The 17,367-nt window shown below is 41.7% G+C and overlaps 1 long non-coding RNA gene across 1 annotated transcript in view; it reads right to left on the bottom strand.

Annotated features, from left to right (window-relative positions):
- Window positions 1–17,367, bottom strand: part of LOC103694561 (uncharacterized) — a 365,469-nt gene that overhangs the window by 175,948 nt on the left and 172,154 nt on the right. The window lies entirely within an intron of this gene.

Raw genomic sequence — 17,367 nt, 5'->3', positions numbered from 1 at the left:
TCCCATGCGTGAAAATCTTGCTATATGTTGACCGTACGCTTCATTCACACGCATACCCCTTGGAAGAATGAGAATTCAGCAGGAAAATAGGAATCCGTGCATAAAAATCCTGCTATCTCTTGAAAAGGATGATTGAGAAAAGCAAGTCACGCTTGGAGTGAAGAGAATGTGCCAACATTCTGAGATTCGTTGCTGTGTCTTGAAAAGGACATTTCCTACGGGCGCGTCCCAATAGTATTGAGAGAATTCGCCCAGAATCTGCGATTCTCGGAGTAAGAACCTTGATATATTTTGAGAAGTAGGCACCATACGAGCGCGTCACACTTGGAAGGCAGAGCATTCACCATGAAACTGAGTATCCGTGTTGAGTACCTTGCTCTATTTGAAAAGTACGCTTGAATCAAATGCATCCCGCTTCAAACAAAGAGAATTCACCAACATTCTGAGATTCCCTGTATAAAAGTCTTGATATATCTTGAAAAGCACAAAAGCACATTTGATACAAGGGTGTCACGCTTGTACTGAAGAGAATTCTCCAAGAAACCGAGATTCCGTAAACAATACTCCTTGCTCTATCTTGAAAAGTATGCTTCCTACAAGTGAGTCCCGCTTGGAGCGAAGAGAATTCACCATGAAAAGAAATTCCGGAGGTAAACACCTTGCTACACCTTAAAACGTAGCCATCACACATGCGCCTGCCACTGGTAACCCAGAGAAGTCAGTAAAAGCTGAGATTCTGTGCGTGAATACCTTGCTATATCATGAAAAGTAGGCTTGATTAAAGCGCATCCCATTTAGAACGAAAAGAATTGGCCTAAAAACTGAGAATCCATGCGTAAAAGCTCTTGCTATTTCTTCAAACGTACACTTGATACAAGTGCATCCCGTCTTTTTTGAATAGAGTTCGCCAGGACTCTGAGATTCTGTGCAAGAAACCCTTGCTATATCTTGAAGAGGATAGTTGATACAAGTGAGTCCTGCTGTAACGAAGAAGATTCACAAACACCCTGAGATTCCGTGCCTAAAACTCTTGCTATATCTTGAAAACTATGCTTGATACAAGCGAGTCCCAGTTGAAATGCAGAGATTTCACCAAGTAACTGAGATTCTGCGAGTCAGTGCCTTGCTATGTCCTGAAAAGTACACATGATTCAAGAGAGTCCTGCTTGGAACGAAGAGAATTCGTTCACCAGGAGAATGAGTTTCCGGGAGTAAAAACCTTGCTCTGTCTGCAAAGTTGTTTTCATATTAGTGCGTCCCACTTTGAACACAGAGAACCTGTCAAGAAACTGATATTCCATGCGGGAAGACCGTGCTAGACCTTGAAACGTATGCGCTATTAACGTGTATCCCGCTTGGATCGCTGAGCCTTCGACACGAAAGTGAGAATCCTGCTTAAAATTCTTGCTATCTGTTGAAAAGTACACTTGATACCAGCGTGTTTCCAGAATGTTTTGAGGGGAATTCACCACGAAAGCGAAATTACGTGCATGAAAATTTTGCTATATCTTGAAAAGAATGCTGCACCCAAGAGCGTCCCACGTGGAATGCAGAGAATTCATCTACATTTTGAGATTCCGTGCATGAATACTTTGCTATATCTTGAAAAGTACACTTGACACAAGCGCATCTTGCTTTTATAAAAGAGATTTCACCAAGGAAGTGAGATTCCATTCTTGAAAACCTTGATATCTCTTGAAAAGTATGATTAACCCAAGTGATTCCCTCTTGTAATGAGGGAATTAGCAAAGAAGCTAAAATTGCGTGCATAAATACCTGGCTATACCTTGAAAAGTACGCTTCTTGACATAACCGAGTCCCACTTGGAATGGAGTGAATTCGCTAAGAATTGGAATTCCGTGCACGAAACCTGGCTATATCCTGAAAAGTACGCTCCAAACAAGCGAGTCCCAATTGGAACGAAGAGGATGCACTGCGGTTATGGGATTCTGAGAGTAAAAACTGGAAAAGTAGGCATCAATAGCGCGTCTCATTTGGAACACAGCGAGGTCGCCAAAATACTGAGGTTCTGTATGTGAATACCTTGCTATATCATGGAAAGTGTGCTTTATTGAAGTGCATCCCGCTTGGACCGAAAAGAATTCTCCATGAAACGTAGAATGCGAGCTGAAATCTTGCCACATGCTGAAACGTCAGTCCCATACAAATGCATCCCACTTTTATTGAAGAGAATTCGACAAGACTCTGAGATTCCGTGCATGAAACCCTCGATATAACTTGAAAAGTATGCATGAAAGAAACGAGTCATGCACGGAACACAGAGATTTGGCCATGAATCTGATATTCTGTGAGGGAACACCTTGCTATTATTTGAAAAGTACGCTTCATTCAAGTGCGTCACACTTGGAATTGGAATTGGATTGGGCCAACATTCTGAGATTCGGTGCACAAAAAATCTTGCTATATCTTGGAAGCACCCTTGACATAAGGGCGTCCAGCTTGCGTTGAAGAGAAATCACCAAGAAACTGAGCTTCCGTGCTTGAAAACATTACTATAACTGGAAAAGTACGCTTGATTCAAGCTCATACCCTTTGCAAAGATGAGATTTCGCAAAGAAACTGAGAACCCATGCATCAAAATCTTGCTGTATCTTGAAAAGCACTCATCTTAAATCGCGTCTTGATCGCATTGAAGAATATTCGCCACGAAATTGAGATTAGTTGCATGAGAGTAAAAACTTGCTATATCTTGAAAAGTATCCTTGATACAAGTCAGTCCCACTTGGAACCAAGACAATTTACCAAGTTCTGGGAATAAAAGACTTGTTATACCTTGGGATAAAGGCATCCTTCAAGCGAGTCCACCTTGGAACACAGAGAATTCACCAGGAAACTGATACTTAATGCGTGAATACATTGCTATATCTTGAAAAGTACGCTTGATTCAAGCGCATCCTGCTTTGATCAAAGACGACTCGCCGACATTCTGAGATTCCCTGCTTAAAAGTCTTGCTGTATCTTGAAAAGCACACTTGATCCAGGGACGTCCCACTTGTATTGAAGAGAATTCGCCAAGCAACTGAGAGTCCGTGCTCGAAAACCTTGCTATATCTTGAAAAGGACGCATGAAACAAGCGAGTCATGCTTGGAACGCATAGAATTCGCCAAGAAACTGCGATTCCTCATCTTGAAAAGGATGCTTGATTCAAGCTCATACCCACTGGAACGCTGAGAAATCGCAAAGAAACTGAGAATCTGTGCATAAACATACTGTTATATCTTCAAAAGTGCATTTGATAAAAGCGCGTCTCAATTGAATTGAAGAGAATTCGCTAAGAAAATGAGATCCCATGCGTGAAAATCTTGCTATATGTTGACCGTACGCTTCATTCACACGCATACCCCTTGGAAGAATGAGAATTCAGCAGGAAAATAGGAATCCGTGCATAAAAATCCTGCTATCTCTTGAAAAGGATGATTGAGAAAAGCAAGTCACGCTTGGAGTGAAGAGAATGTGCCAACATTCTGAGATTCGTTGCTGTGTCTTGAAAAGGACATTTCCTACGGGCGCGTCCCAATAGTATTGAGAGAATTCGCCCAGAATCTGCGATTCTCGGAGTAAGAACCTTGATATATTTTGAGAAGTAGGCACCATACGAGCGCGTCACACTTGGAAGGCAGAGCATTCACCATGAAACTGAGTATCCGTGTTGAGTACCTTGCTCTATTTGAAAAGTACGCTTGAATCAAATGCATCCCGCTTCAAACAAAGAGAATTCACCAACATTCTGAGATTCCCTGTATAAAAGTCTTGATATATCTTGAAAAGCACAAAAGCACATTTGACACAAGGGTGTCACGCTTGTACTGAAGAGAATTCTCCAAGAAACCGAGATTCCGTAAACAATACTCCTTGCTCTATCTTGAAAAGTATGCTTCCTACAAGTGAGTCCCGCTTGGAGCGAAGAGAATTCACCATGAAAAGAAATTCCGGAGGTAAACACCTTGCTACACCTTAAAACGTAGCCATCACACATGCGCCTGCCACTGGTAACCCAGAGAAGTCAGTAAAAGCTGAGATTCCGTGCGTGAATACCTTGCTATATCATGAAAAGTAGGCTTGATTAAAGCGCATCCCATTTAGAACGAAAAGAATTGTCCTAAAAACTGAGAATCCATGCGTAAAAGCTCTTGCTATTTCTTCAAACGTACACTTGATACAAGTGCATCCCGTCTTTTTTGAATAGAGTTCGCCAGGACTCTGAGATTCTGTGCAAGAAACCCTTGCTATATCTTGAAGAGGATAGTTGATACAAGTGAGTCCTGCTGTAACGAAGAAGATTCACAAACACCCTGAGATTCCGTGCCTAAAACTCTTGCTATATCTTGAAAACTATGCTTGATACAAGCGAGTCCCAGTTGAAATGCAGAGATTTCACCAAGTAACTGAGATTCTGCGAGTCAGTGCCTTGCTATGTCCTGAAAAGTACACATGATTCAAGAGAGTCCTGCTTGGAACGAAGAGAATTCGTTCACCAGGAGAATGAGTTTCCGGGAGTAAAAACCTTGCTCTGTCTGCAAAGTTGTTTTCATATTAGTGCGTCCCACTTTGAACACAGAGAACCTGTCAAGAAACTGATATTCCATGCGGGAAGACCGTGCTAGACCTTGAAACGTATGCGCTATTAACGTGTATCCCGCTTGGATCGCTGAGCCTTCGACACGAAAGTGAGAATCCTGCTTAAAATTCTTGCTATCTGTTGAAAAGTACACTTGATACCAGCGTGTTTCCAGAATGTTTTGAGGGGAATTCACCACGAAAGCGAAATTACGTGCATGAAAATTTTGCTATATCTTGAAAAGAATGCTGCACCCAAGAGCGTCCCACGTGGAATGCAGAGAATTCATCTACATTTTGAGATTCCGTGCATGAATACTTTGCTATATCTTGAAAAGTACACTTGACACAAGCGCATCTTGCTTTTATAAAAGAGATTTCACCAAGGAAGTGAGATTCCATTCTTGAAAACCTTGATATCTCTTGAAAAGTATGATTAACCCAAGTGATTCCCTCTTGTAATGAGGGAATTAGCAAAGAAGCTAAAATTGCGTGCATAAATACCTGGCTATACCTTGAAAAGTACGCTTCTTGACATAACCGAGTCCCACTTGGAATGGAGTGAATTCGCTAAGAATTGGAATTCCGTGCACGAAACCTGGCTATATCCTGAAAAGTACGCTCCAAACAAGCGAGTCCCAATTGGAACGAAGAGGATGCACTGCGGTTATGGGATTCTGAGAGTAAAAACTGGAAAAGTAGGCATCAATAGCGCGTCTCATTTGGAACACAGCGAGGTCGCCAAAATACTGAGGTTCTGTATGTGAATACCTTGCTATATCATGGAAAGTGTGCTTTATTGAAGTGCATCCCGCTTGGACCGAAAAGAATTCTCCATGAAACGTAGAATGCGAGCTGAAATCTTGCCACATGCTGAAACGTCAGTCCCATACAAATGCATCCCACTTTTATTGAAGAGAATTCGACAAGACTCTGAGATTCCGTGCATGAAACCCTCGATATAACTTGAAAAGTATGCATGAAAGAAACGAGTCATGCACGGAACACAGAGATTTGGCCATGAATCTGATATTCTGTGAGGGAACACCTTGCTATTATTTGAAAAGTACGCTTCATTCAAGTGCGTCACACTTGGAATTGGAATTGGATTGGGCCAACATTCTGAGATTCGGTGCACAAAAAATCTTGCTATATCTTGGAAGCACCCTTGACATAAGGGCGTCCAGCTTGCGTTGAAGAGAAATCACCAAGAAACTGAGCTTCCGTGCTTGAAAACATTACTATAACTGGAAAAGTACGCTTGATTCAAGCTCATACCCTTTGCAAAGATGAGATTTCGCAAAGAAACTGAGAACCCATGCATCAAAATCTTGCTGTATCTTGAAAAGCACTCATCTTAAATCGCGTCTTGATCGCATTGAAGAATATTCGCCACGAAATTGAGATTAGTTGCATGAGAGTAAAAACTTGCTATATCTTGAAAAGTATCCTTGATACAAGTCAGTCCCACTTGGAACCAAGACAATTTACCAAGTTCTGGGAATAAAAGACTTGTTATACCTTGGGATAAAGGCATCCTTCAAGCGAGTCCACCTTGGAACACAGAGAATTCACCAGGAAACTGATACTTAATGCGTGAATACATTGCTATATCTTGAAAAGTACGCTTGATTCAAGCGCATCCTGCTTTGATCAAAGACGACTCGCCGACATTCTGAGATTCCCTGCTTAAAAGTCTTGCTGTATCTTGAAAAGCACACTTGATCCAGGGACGTCCCACTTGTATTGAAGAGAATTCGCCAAGCAACTGAGAGTCCGTGCTCGAAAACCTTGCTATATCTTGAAAAGGACGCATGAAACAAGCGAGTCATGCTTGGAACGCATAGAATTCGCCAAGAAACTGCGATTCCTCATCTTGAAAAGTATGCTTGATTCAAGCTCATACCCACTGGAACGCTGAGAAATCGCAAAGAAACTGAGAATCTGTGCATAAACATACTGTTATATCTTCAAAAGTGCATTTGATAAAAGCGCGTCTCAATTGAATTGAAGAGAATTCGCTAAGAAAATGAGATCCCATGCGTGAAAATCTTGCTATATGTTGACCGTACGCTTCATTCACACGCACACCCCTTGGAAGAATGAGAATTCAGCAGGAAAATAGGAATCCGTGCATAAAAATCCTGCTATCTCTTGAAAAGGATGATTGAGAAAAGCAAGTCACGCTTGGAGTGAAGAGAATGTGCCAACATTCTGAGATTCGTTGCTGTGTCTTGAAAAGGACATTTCCTACGGGCGCGTCCCAATAGTATTGAGAGAATTCGCCCAGAATCTGCGATTCTCGGAGTAAGAACCTTGATATATTTTGAGAAGTAGGCACCATACGAGCGCGTCACACTTGGAAGGCAGAGCATTCACCATGAAACTGAGTATCCGTGTTGAGTACCTTGCTCTATTTGAAAAGTACGCTTGAATCAAATGCATCCCGCTTCAAACAAAGAGAATTCACCAACATTCTGAGATTCCCTGTATAAAAGTCTTGATATATCTTGAAAAGCACAAAAGCACATTTGACACAAGGGTGTCACGCTTGTACTGAAGAGAATTCTCCAAGAAACCGAGATTCCGTAAACAATACTCCTTGCTCTATCTTGAAAAGTATGCTTCCTACAAGTGAGTCCCGCTTGGAGCGAAGAGAATTCACCATGAAAAGAAATTCCGGAGGTAAACACCTTGCTACACCTTAAAACGTAGCCATCACACATGCGCCTGCCACTGGTAACCCAGAGAAGTCAGTAAAAGCTGAGATTCCGTGCGTGAATACCTTGCTATATCATGAAAAGTAGGCTTGATTAAAGCGCATCCCATTTAGAACGAAAAGAATTGGCCTAAAAACTGAGAATCCATGCGTAAAAGCTCTTGCTATTTCTTCAAACGTACACTTGATACAAGTGCATCCCGTCTTTTTTGAATAGAGTTCGCCAGGACTCTGAGATTCTGTGCAAGAAACCCTTGCTATATCTTGAAGAGGATAGTTGATACAAGTGAGTCCTGCTGTAACGAAGAAGATTCACAAACACCCTGAGATTCCGTGCCTAAAACTCTTGCTATATCTTGAAAACTATGCTTGATACAAGCGAGTCCCAGTTGAAATGCAGAGATTTCACCAAGTAACTGAGATTCTGCGAGTCAGTGCCTTGCTATGTCCTGAAAAGTACACATGATTCAAGAGAGTCCTGCTTGGAACGAAGAGAATTCGTTCACCAGGAGAATGAGTTTCCGGGAGTAAAAACCTTGCTCTGTCTGCAAAGTTGTTTTCATATTAGTGCGTCCCACTTTGAACACAGAGAACCTGTCAAGAAACTGATATTCCATGCGGGAAGACCGTGCTAGACCTTGAAACGTATGCGCTATTAACGTGTATCCCGCTTGGATCGCTGAGCCTTCGACACGAAAGTGAGAATCCTGCTTAAAATTCTTGCTATCTGTTGAAAAGTACACTTGATACCAGCGTGTTTCCAGAATGTTTTGAGGGGAATTCACCACGAAAGCGAAATTACGTGCATGAAAATTTTGCTATATCTTGAAAAGAATGCTGCACCCAAGAGCGTCCCACGTGGAATGCAGAGAATTCATCTACATTTTGAGATTCCGTGCATGAATACTTTGCTATATCTTGAAAAGTACACTTGACACAAGCGCATCTTGCTTTTATAAAAGAGATTTCACCAAGGAAGTGAGATTCCATTCTTGAAAACCTTGATATCTCTTGAAAAGTATGATTAACCCAAGTGATTCCCTCTTGTAATGAGGGAATTAGCAAAGAAGCTAAAATTGCGTGCATAAATACCTGGCTATACCTTGAAAAGTACGCTTCTTGACATAACCGAGTCCCACTTGGAATGGAGTGAATTCGCTAAGAATTGGAATTCCGTGCACGAAACCTGGCTATATCCTGAAAAGTACGCTCCAAACAAGCGAGTCCCAATTGGAACGAAGAGGATGCACTGCGGTTATGGGATTCTGAGAGTAAAAACTGGAAAAGTAGGCATCAATAGCGCGTCTCATTTGGAACACAGCGAGGTCGCCAAAATACTGAGGTTCTGTATGTGAATACCTTGCTATATCATGGAAAGTGTGCTTTATTGAAGTGCATCCCGCTTGGACCGAAAAGAATTCTCCATGAAACGTAGAATGCGAGCTGAAATCTTGCCACATGCTGAAACGTCAGTCCCATACAAATGCATCCCACTTTTATTGAAGAGAATTCGACAAGACTCTGAGATTCCGTGCATGAAACCCTCGATATAACTTGAAAAGTATGCATGAAAGAAACGAGTCATGCACGGAACACAGAGATTTGGCCATGAATCTGATATTCTGTGAGGGAACACCTTGCTATTATTTGAAAAGTACGCTTCATTCAAGTGCGTCACACTTGGAATTGGAATTGGATTGGGCCAACATTCTGAGATTCGGTGCACAAAAAATCTTGCTATATCTTGGAAGCACCCTTGACATAAGGGCGTCCAGCTTGCGTTGAAGAGAAATCACCAAGAAACTGAGCTTCCGTGCTTGAAAACATTACTATAACTGGAAAAGTACGCTTGATTCAAGCTCATACCCTTTGCAAAGATGAGATTTCGCAAAGAAACTGAGAACCCATGCATCAAAATCTTGCTGTATCTTGAAAAGCACTCATCTAAAATCGCGTCTTGATCGCATTGAAGAATATTCGCCACGAAATTGAGATTAGTTGCATGAGAGTAAAAACTTGCTATATCTTGAAAAGTATCCTTGATACAAGTCAGTCCCACTTGGAACCAAGACAATTTACCAAGTTCTGGGAATAAAAGACTTGTTATACCTTGGGATAAAGGCATCCTTCAAGCGAGTCCACCTTGGAACACAGAGAATTCACCAGGAAACTGATACTTAATGCGTGAATACATTGCTATATCTTGAAAAGTACGCTTGATTCAAGCGCATCCTGCTTTGATCAAAGACGACTCGCCGACATTCTGAGATTCCCTGCTTAAAAGTCTTGCTGTATCTTGAAAAGCACACTTGATCCAGGGACGTCCCACTTGTATTGAAGAGAATTCGCCAAGCAACTGAGAGTCCGTGCTCGAAAACCTTGCTATATCTTGAAAAGGACGCATGAAACAAGCGAGTCATGCTTGGAACGCATAGAATTCGCCAAGAAACTGCGATTCCTCATCTTGAAAAGGATGCTTGATTCAAGCTCATACCCACTGGAACGCTGAGAAATCGCAAAGAAACTGAGAATCTGTGCATAAACATACTGTTATATCTTCAAAAGTGCATTTGATAAAAGCGCGTCTCAATTGAATTGAAGAGAATTCGCTAAGAAAATGAGATCCCATGCGTGAAAATCTTGCTATATGTTGACCGTACGCTTCATTCACACGCACACCCCTTGGAAGAATGAGAATTCAGCAGGAAAATAGGAATCCGTGCATAAAAATCCTGCTATCTCTTGAAAAGGATGATTGAGAAAAGCAAGTCACGCTTGGAGTGAAGAGAATGTGCCAACATTCTGAGATTCGTTGCTGTGTCTTGAAAAGGACATTTCCTACGGGCGCGTCCCAATAGTATTGAGAGAATTCGCCCAGAATCTGCGATTCTCGGAGTAAGAACCTTGATATATTTTGAGAAGTAGGCACCATACGAGCGCGTCACACTTGGAAGGCAGAGCATTCACCATGAAACTGAGTATCCGTGTTGAGTACCTTGCTCTATTTGAAAAGTACGCTTGAATCAAATGCATCCCGCTTCAAACAAAGAGAATTCACCAACATTCTGAGATTCCCTGTATAAAAGTCTTGATATATCTTGAAAAGCACAAAAGCACATTTGACACAAGGGTGTCACGCTTGTACTGAAGAGAATTCTCCAAGAAACCGAGATTCCGTAAACAATACTCCTTGCTCTATCTTGAAAAGTATGCTTCCTACAAGTGAGTCCCGCTTGGAGCGAAGAGAATTCACCATGAAAAGAAATTCCGGAGGTAAACACCTTGCTACACCTTAAAACGTAGCCATCACACATGCGCCTGCCACTGGTAACCCAGAGAAGTCAGTAAAAGCTGAGATTCCGTGCGTGAATACCTTGCTATATCATGAAAAGTAGGCTTGATTAAAGCGCATCCCATTTAGAACGAAAAGAATTGTCCTAAAAACTGAGAATCCATGCGTAAAAGCTCTTGCTATTTCTTCAAACGTACACTTGATACAAGTGCATCCCGTCTTTTTTGAATAGAGTTCGCCAGGACTCTGAGATTCTGTGCAAGAAACCCTTGCTATATCTTGAAGAGGATAGTTGATACAAGTGAGTCCTGCTGTAACGAAGAAGATTCACAAACACCCTGAGATTCCGTGCCTAAAACTCTTGCTATATCTTGAAAACTATGCTTGATACAAGCGAGTCCCAGTTGAAATGCAGAGATTTCACCAAGTAACTGAGATTCTGCGAGTCAGTGCCTTGCTATGTCCTGAAAAGTACACATGATTCAAGAGAGTCCTGCTTGGAACGAAGAGAATTCGTTCACCAGGAGAATGAGTTTCCGGGAGTAAAAACCTTGCTCTGTCTGCAAAGTTGTTTTCATATTAGTGCGTCCCACTTTGAACACAGAGAACCTGTCAAGAAACTGATATTCCATGCGGGAAGACCGTGCTAGACCTTGAAACGTATGCGCTATTAACGTGTATCCCGCTTGGATCGCTGAGCCTTCGACACGAAAGTGAGAATCCTGCTTAAAATTCTTGCTATCTGTTGAAAAGTACACTTGATACCAGCGTGTTTCCAGAATGTTTTGAGGGGAATTCACCACGAAAGCGAAATTACGTGCATGAAAATTTTGCTATATCTTGAAAAGAATGCTGCACCCAAGAGCGTCCCACGTGGAATGCAGAGAATTCATCTACATTTTGAGATTCCGTGCATGAATACTTTGCTATATCTTGAAAAGTACACTTGACACAAGCGCATCTTGCTTTTATAAAAGAGATTTCACCAAGGAAGTGAGATTCCATTCTTGAAAACCTTGATATCTCTTGAAAAGTATGATTAACCCAAGTGATTCCCTCTTGTAATGAGGGAATTAGCAAAGAAGCTAAAATTGCGTGCATAAATACCTGGCTATACCTTGAAAAGTACGCTTCTTGACATAACCGAGTCCCACTTGGAATGGAGTGAATTCGCTAAGAATTGGAATTCCGTGCACGAAACCTGGCTATATCCTGAAAAGTACGCTCCAAACAAGCGAGTCCCAATTGGAACGAAGAGGATGCACTGCGGTTATGGGATTCTGAGAGTAAAAACTGGAAAAGTAGGCATCAATAGCGCGTCTCATTTGGAACACAGCGAGGTCGCCAAAATACTGAGGTTCTGTATGTGAATACCTTGCTATATCATGGAAAGTGTGCTTTATTGAAGTGCATCCCGCTTGGACCGAAAAGAATTCTCCATGAAACGTAGAATGCGAGCTGAAATCTTGCCACATGCTGAAACGTCAGTCCCATACAAATGCATCCCACTTTTATTGAAGAGAATTCGACAAGACTCTGAGATTCCGTGCATGAAACCCTCGATATAACTTGAAAAGTATGCATGAAAGAAACGAGTCATGCACGGAACACAGAGATTTGGCCATGAATCTGATATTCTGTGAGGGAACACCTTGCTATTATTTGAAAAGTACGCTTCATTCAAGTGCGTCACACTTGGAATTGGAATTGGATTGGGCCAACATTCTGAGATTCGGTGCACAAAAAATCTTGCTATATCTTGGAAGCACCCTTGACATAAGGGCGTCCAGCTTGCGTTGAAGAGAAATCACCAAGAAACTGAGCTTCCGTGCTTGAAAACATTACTATAACTGGAAAAGTACGCTTGATTCAAGCTCATACCCTTTGCAAAGATGAGATTTCGCAAAGAAACTGAGAACCCATGCATCAAAATCTTGCTGTATCTTGAAAAGCACTCATCTTAAATCGCGTCTTGATCGCATTGAAGAATATTCGCCACGAAATTGAGATTAGTTGCATGAGAGTAAAAACTTGCTATATCTTGAAAAGTATCCTTGATACAAGTCAGTCCCACTTGGAACCAAGACAATTTACCAAGTTCTGGGAATAAAAGACTTGTTATACCTTGGGATAAAGGCATCCTTCAAGCGAGTCCACCTTGGAACACAGAGAATTCACCAGGAAACTGATACTTAATGCGTGAATACATTGCTATATCTTGAAAAGTACGCTTGATTCAAGCGCATCCTGCTTTGATCAAAGACGACTCGCCGACATTCTGAGATTCCCTGCTTAAAAGTCTTGCTGTATCTTGAAAAGCACACTTGATCCAGGGACGTCCCACTTGTATTGAAGAGAATTCGCCAAGCAACTGAGAGTCCGTGCTCGAAAACCTTGCTATATCTTGAAAAGGACGCATGAAACAAGCGAGTCATGCTTGGAACGCATAGAATTCGCCAAGAAACTGCGATTCCTCATCTTGAAAAGGATGCTTGATTCAAGCTCATACCCACTGGAACGCTGAGAAATCGCAAAGAAACTGAGAATCTGTGCATAAACATACTGTTATATCTTCAAAAGTGCATTTGATAAAAGCGCGTCTCAATTGAATTGAAGAGAATTCGCTAAGAAAATGAGATCCCATGCGTGAAAATCTTGCTATATGTTGACCGTACGCTTCATTCACACGCACACCCCTTGGAAGAATGAGAATTCAGCAGGAAAATAGGAATCCGTGCATAAAAATCCTGCTATCTCTTGAAAAGGATGATTGAGAAAAGCAAGTCACGCTTGGAGTGAAGAGAATGTGCCAACATTCTGAGATTCGTTGCTGTGTCTTGAAAAGGACATTTCCTACGGGCGCGTCCCAATAGTATTGAGAGAATTCGCCCAGAATCTGCGATTCTCGGAGTAAGAACCTTGATATATTTTGAGAAGTAGGCACCATACGAGCGCGTCACACTTGGAAGGCAGAGCATTCACCATGAAACTGAGTATCCGTGTTGAGTACCTTGCTCTATTTGAAAAGTACGCTTGAATCAAATGCATCCCGCTTCAAACAAAGAGAATTCACCAACATTCTGAGATTCCCTGTATAAAAGTCTTGATATATCTTGAAAAGCACAAAAGCACATTTGACACAAGGGTGTCACGCTTGTACTGAAGAGAATTCTCCAAGAAACCGAGATTCCGTAAACAATACTCCTTGCTCTATCTTGAAAAGTATGCTTCCTACAAGTGAGTCCCGCTTGGAGCGAAGAGAATTCACCATGAAAAGAAATTCCGGAGGTAAACACCTTGCTACACCTTAAAACGTAGCCATCACACATGCGCCTGCCACTGGTAACCCAGAGAAGTCAGTAAAAGCTGAGATTCCGTGCGTGAATACCTTGCTATATCATGAAAAGTAGGCTTGATTAAAGCGCATCCCATTTAGAACGAAAAGAATTGTCCTAAAAACTGAGAATCCATGCGTAAAAGCTCTTGCTATTTCTTCAAACGTACACTTGATACAAGTGCATCCCGTCTTTTTTGAATAGAGTTCGCCAGGACTCTGAGATTCTGTGCAAGAAACCCTTGCTATATCTTGAAGAGGATAGTTGATACAAGTGAGTCCTGCTGTAACGAAGAAGATTCACAAACACCCTGAGATTCCGTGCCTAAAACTCTTGCTATATCTTGAAAACTATGCTTGATACAAGCGAGTCCCAGTTGAAATGCAGAGATTTCACCAAGTAACTGAGATTCTGCGAGTCAGTGCCTTGCTATGTCCTGAAAAGTACACATGATTCAAGAGAGTCCTGCTTGGAACGAAGAGAATTCGTTCACCAGGAGAATGAGTTTCCGGGAGTAAAAACCTTGCTCTGTCTGCAAAGTTGTTTTCATATTAGTGCGTCCCACTTTGAACACAGAGAACCTGTCAAGAAACTGATATTCCATGCGGGAAGACCGTGCTAGACCTTGAAACGTATGCGCTATTAACGTGTATCCCGCTTGGATCGCTGAGCCTTCGACACGAAAGTGAGAATCCTGCTTAAAATTCTTGCTATCTGTTGAAAAGTACACTTGATACCAGCGTGTTTCCAGAATGTTTTGAGGGGAATTCACCACGAAAGCGAAATTACGTGCATGAAAATTTTGCTATATCTTGAAAAGAATGCTGCACCCAAGAGCGTCCCACGTGGAATGCAGAGAATTCATCTACATTTTGAGATTCCGTGCATGAATACTTTGCTATATCTTGAAAAGTACACTTGACACAAGCGCATCTTGCTTTTATAAAAGAGATTTCACCAAGGAAGTGAGATTCCATTCTTGAAAACCTTGATATCTCTTGAAAAGTATGATTAACCCAAGTGATTCCCTCTTGTAATGAGGGAATTAGCAAAGAAGCTAAAATTGCGTGCATAAATACCTGGCTATACCTTGAAAAGTACGCTTCTTGACATAACCGAGTCCCACTTGGAATGGAGTGAATTCGCTAAGAATTGGAATTCCGTGCACGAAACCTGGCTATATCCTGAAAAGTACGCTCCAAACAAGCGAGTCCCAATTGGAACGAAGAGGATGCACTGCGGTTATGGGATTCTGAGAGTAAAAACTGGAAAAGTAGGCATCAATAGCGCGTCTCATTTGGAACACAGCGAGGTCGCCAAAATACTGAGGTTCTGTATGTGAATACCTTGCTATATCATGGAAAGTGTGCTTTATTGAAGTGCATCCCGCTTGGACCGAAAAGAATTCTCCATGAAACGTAGAATGCGAGCTGAAATCTTGCCACATGCTGAAACGTCAGTCCCATACAAATGCATCCCACTTTTATTGAAGAGAATTCGACAAGACTCTGAGATTCCGTGCATGAAACCCTCGATATAACTTGAAAAGTATGCATGAAAGAAACGAGTCATGCACGGAACACAGAGATTTGGCCATGAATCTGATATTCTGTGAGGGAACACCTTGCTATTATTTGAAAAGTACGCTTCATTCAAGTGCGTCACACTTGGAATTGGAATTGGATTGGGCCAACATTCTGAGATTCGGTGCACAAAAAATCTTGCTATATCTTGGAAGCACCCTTGACATAAGGGCGTCCAGCTTGCGTTGAAGAGAAATCACCAAGAAACTGAGCTTCCGTGCTTGAAAACATTACTATAACTGGAAAAGTACGCTTGATTCAAGCTCATACCCTTTGCAAAGATGAGATTTCGCAAAGAAACTGAGAACCCATGCATCAAAATCTTGCTGTATCTTGAAAAGCACTCATCTTAAATCGCGTCTTGATCGCATTGAAGAATATTCGCCACGAAATTGAGATTAGTTGCATGAGAGTAAAAACTTGCTATATCTTGAAAAGTATCCTTGATACAAGTCAGTCCCACTTGGAACCAAGACAATTTACCAAGTTCTGGGAATAAAAGACTTGTTATACCTTGGGATAAAGGCATCCTTCAAGCGAGTCCACCTTGGAACACAGAGAATTCACCAGGAAACTGATACTTAATGCGTGAATACATTGCTATATCTTGAAAAGTACGCTTGATTCAAGCGCATCCTGCTTTGATCAAAGACGACTCGCCGACATTCTGAGATTCCCTGCTTAAAAGTCTTGCTGTATCTTGAAAAGCACACTTGATCCAGGGACGTCCCACTTGTATTGAAGAGAATTCGCCAAGCAACTGAGAGTCCGTGCTCGAAAACCTTGCTATATCTTGAAAAGGACGCATGAAACAAGCGAGTCATGCTTGGAACGCATAGAATTCGCCAAGAAACTGCGATTCCTCATCTTGAAAAGTATGCTTGATTCAAGCTCATACCCACTGGAACGCTGAGAAATCGCAAAGAAACTGAGAATCTGTGCATAAACATACTGTTATATCTTCAAAAGTGCATTTGATAAAAGCGCGTCTCAATTGAATTGAAGAGAATTCGCTAAGAAAATGAGATCCCATGCGTGAAAATCTTGCTATATGTTGACCGTACGCTTCATTCACACGCACACCCCTTGGAAGAATGAGAATTCAGCAGGAAAATAGGAATCCGTGCATAAAAATCCTGCTATCTCTTGAAAAGGATGATTGAGAAAAGCAAGTCACGCTTGGAGTGAAGAGAATGTGCCAACATTCTGAGATTCGTTGCTGTGTCTTGAAAAGGACATTTCCTACGGGCGCGTCCCAATAGTATTGAGAGAATTCGCCCAGAATCTGCGATTCTCGGAGTAAGAACCTTGATATATTTTGAGAAGTAGGCACCATACGAGCGCGTCACACTTGGAAGGCAGAGCATTCACCATGAAACTGAGTATCCGTGTTGAGTACCTTGCTCTATTTGAAAAGTACGCTTGAATCAAATGCATCCCGCTTCAAACAAAGAGAATTCACCAACATTCTGAGATTCCCTGTATAAAAGTCTTGATATATCTTGAAAAGCACAAAAGCACATTTGACACAAGGGTGTCACGCTTGTACTGAAGAGAATTCTCCAAGAAACCGAGATTCCGTAAACAATACTCCTTGCTCTATCTTGAAAAGTATGCTTCCTACAAGTGAGTCCCGCTTGGAGCGAAGAGAATTCACCATGAAAAGAAATTCCGGAGGTAAACACCTTGCTACACCTTAAAACGTAGCCATCACACATGCGCCTGCCACTGGTAACCCAGAGAAGTCAGTAAAAGCTGAGATTCCGTGCGTGAATACCTTGCTATATCATGAAAAGTAGGCTTGATTAAAGCGCATCCCATTTAGAACGAAAAGAATTGTCCTAAAAACTGAGAATCCA

This window comes from Rattus norvegicus, chromosome Y, assembly GCF_036323735.1.
Source record: "Rattus norvegicus strain BN/NHsdMcwi chromosome Y, GRCr8, whole genome shotgun sequence".
In the NCBI taxonomy this organism is placed as follows: domain Eukaryota; kingdom Metazoa; phylum Chordata; class Mammalia; order Rodentia; family Muridae; genus Rattus; species Rattus norvegicus.
The sequence above is the reverse complement of the archived record's forward strand: the minus strand, read 5'-3'. Positions and strand labels throughout refer to the sequence as shown.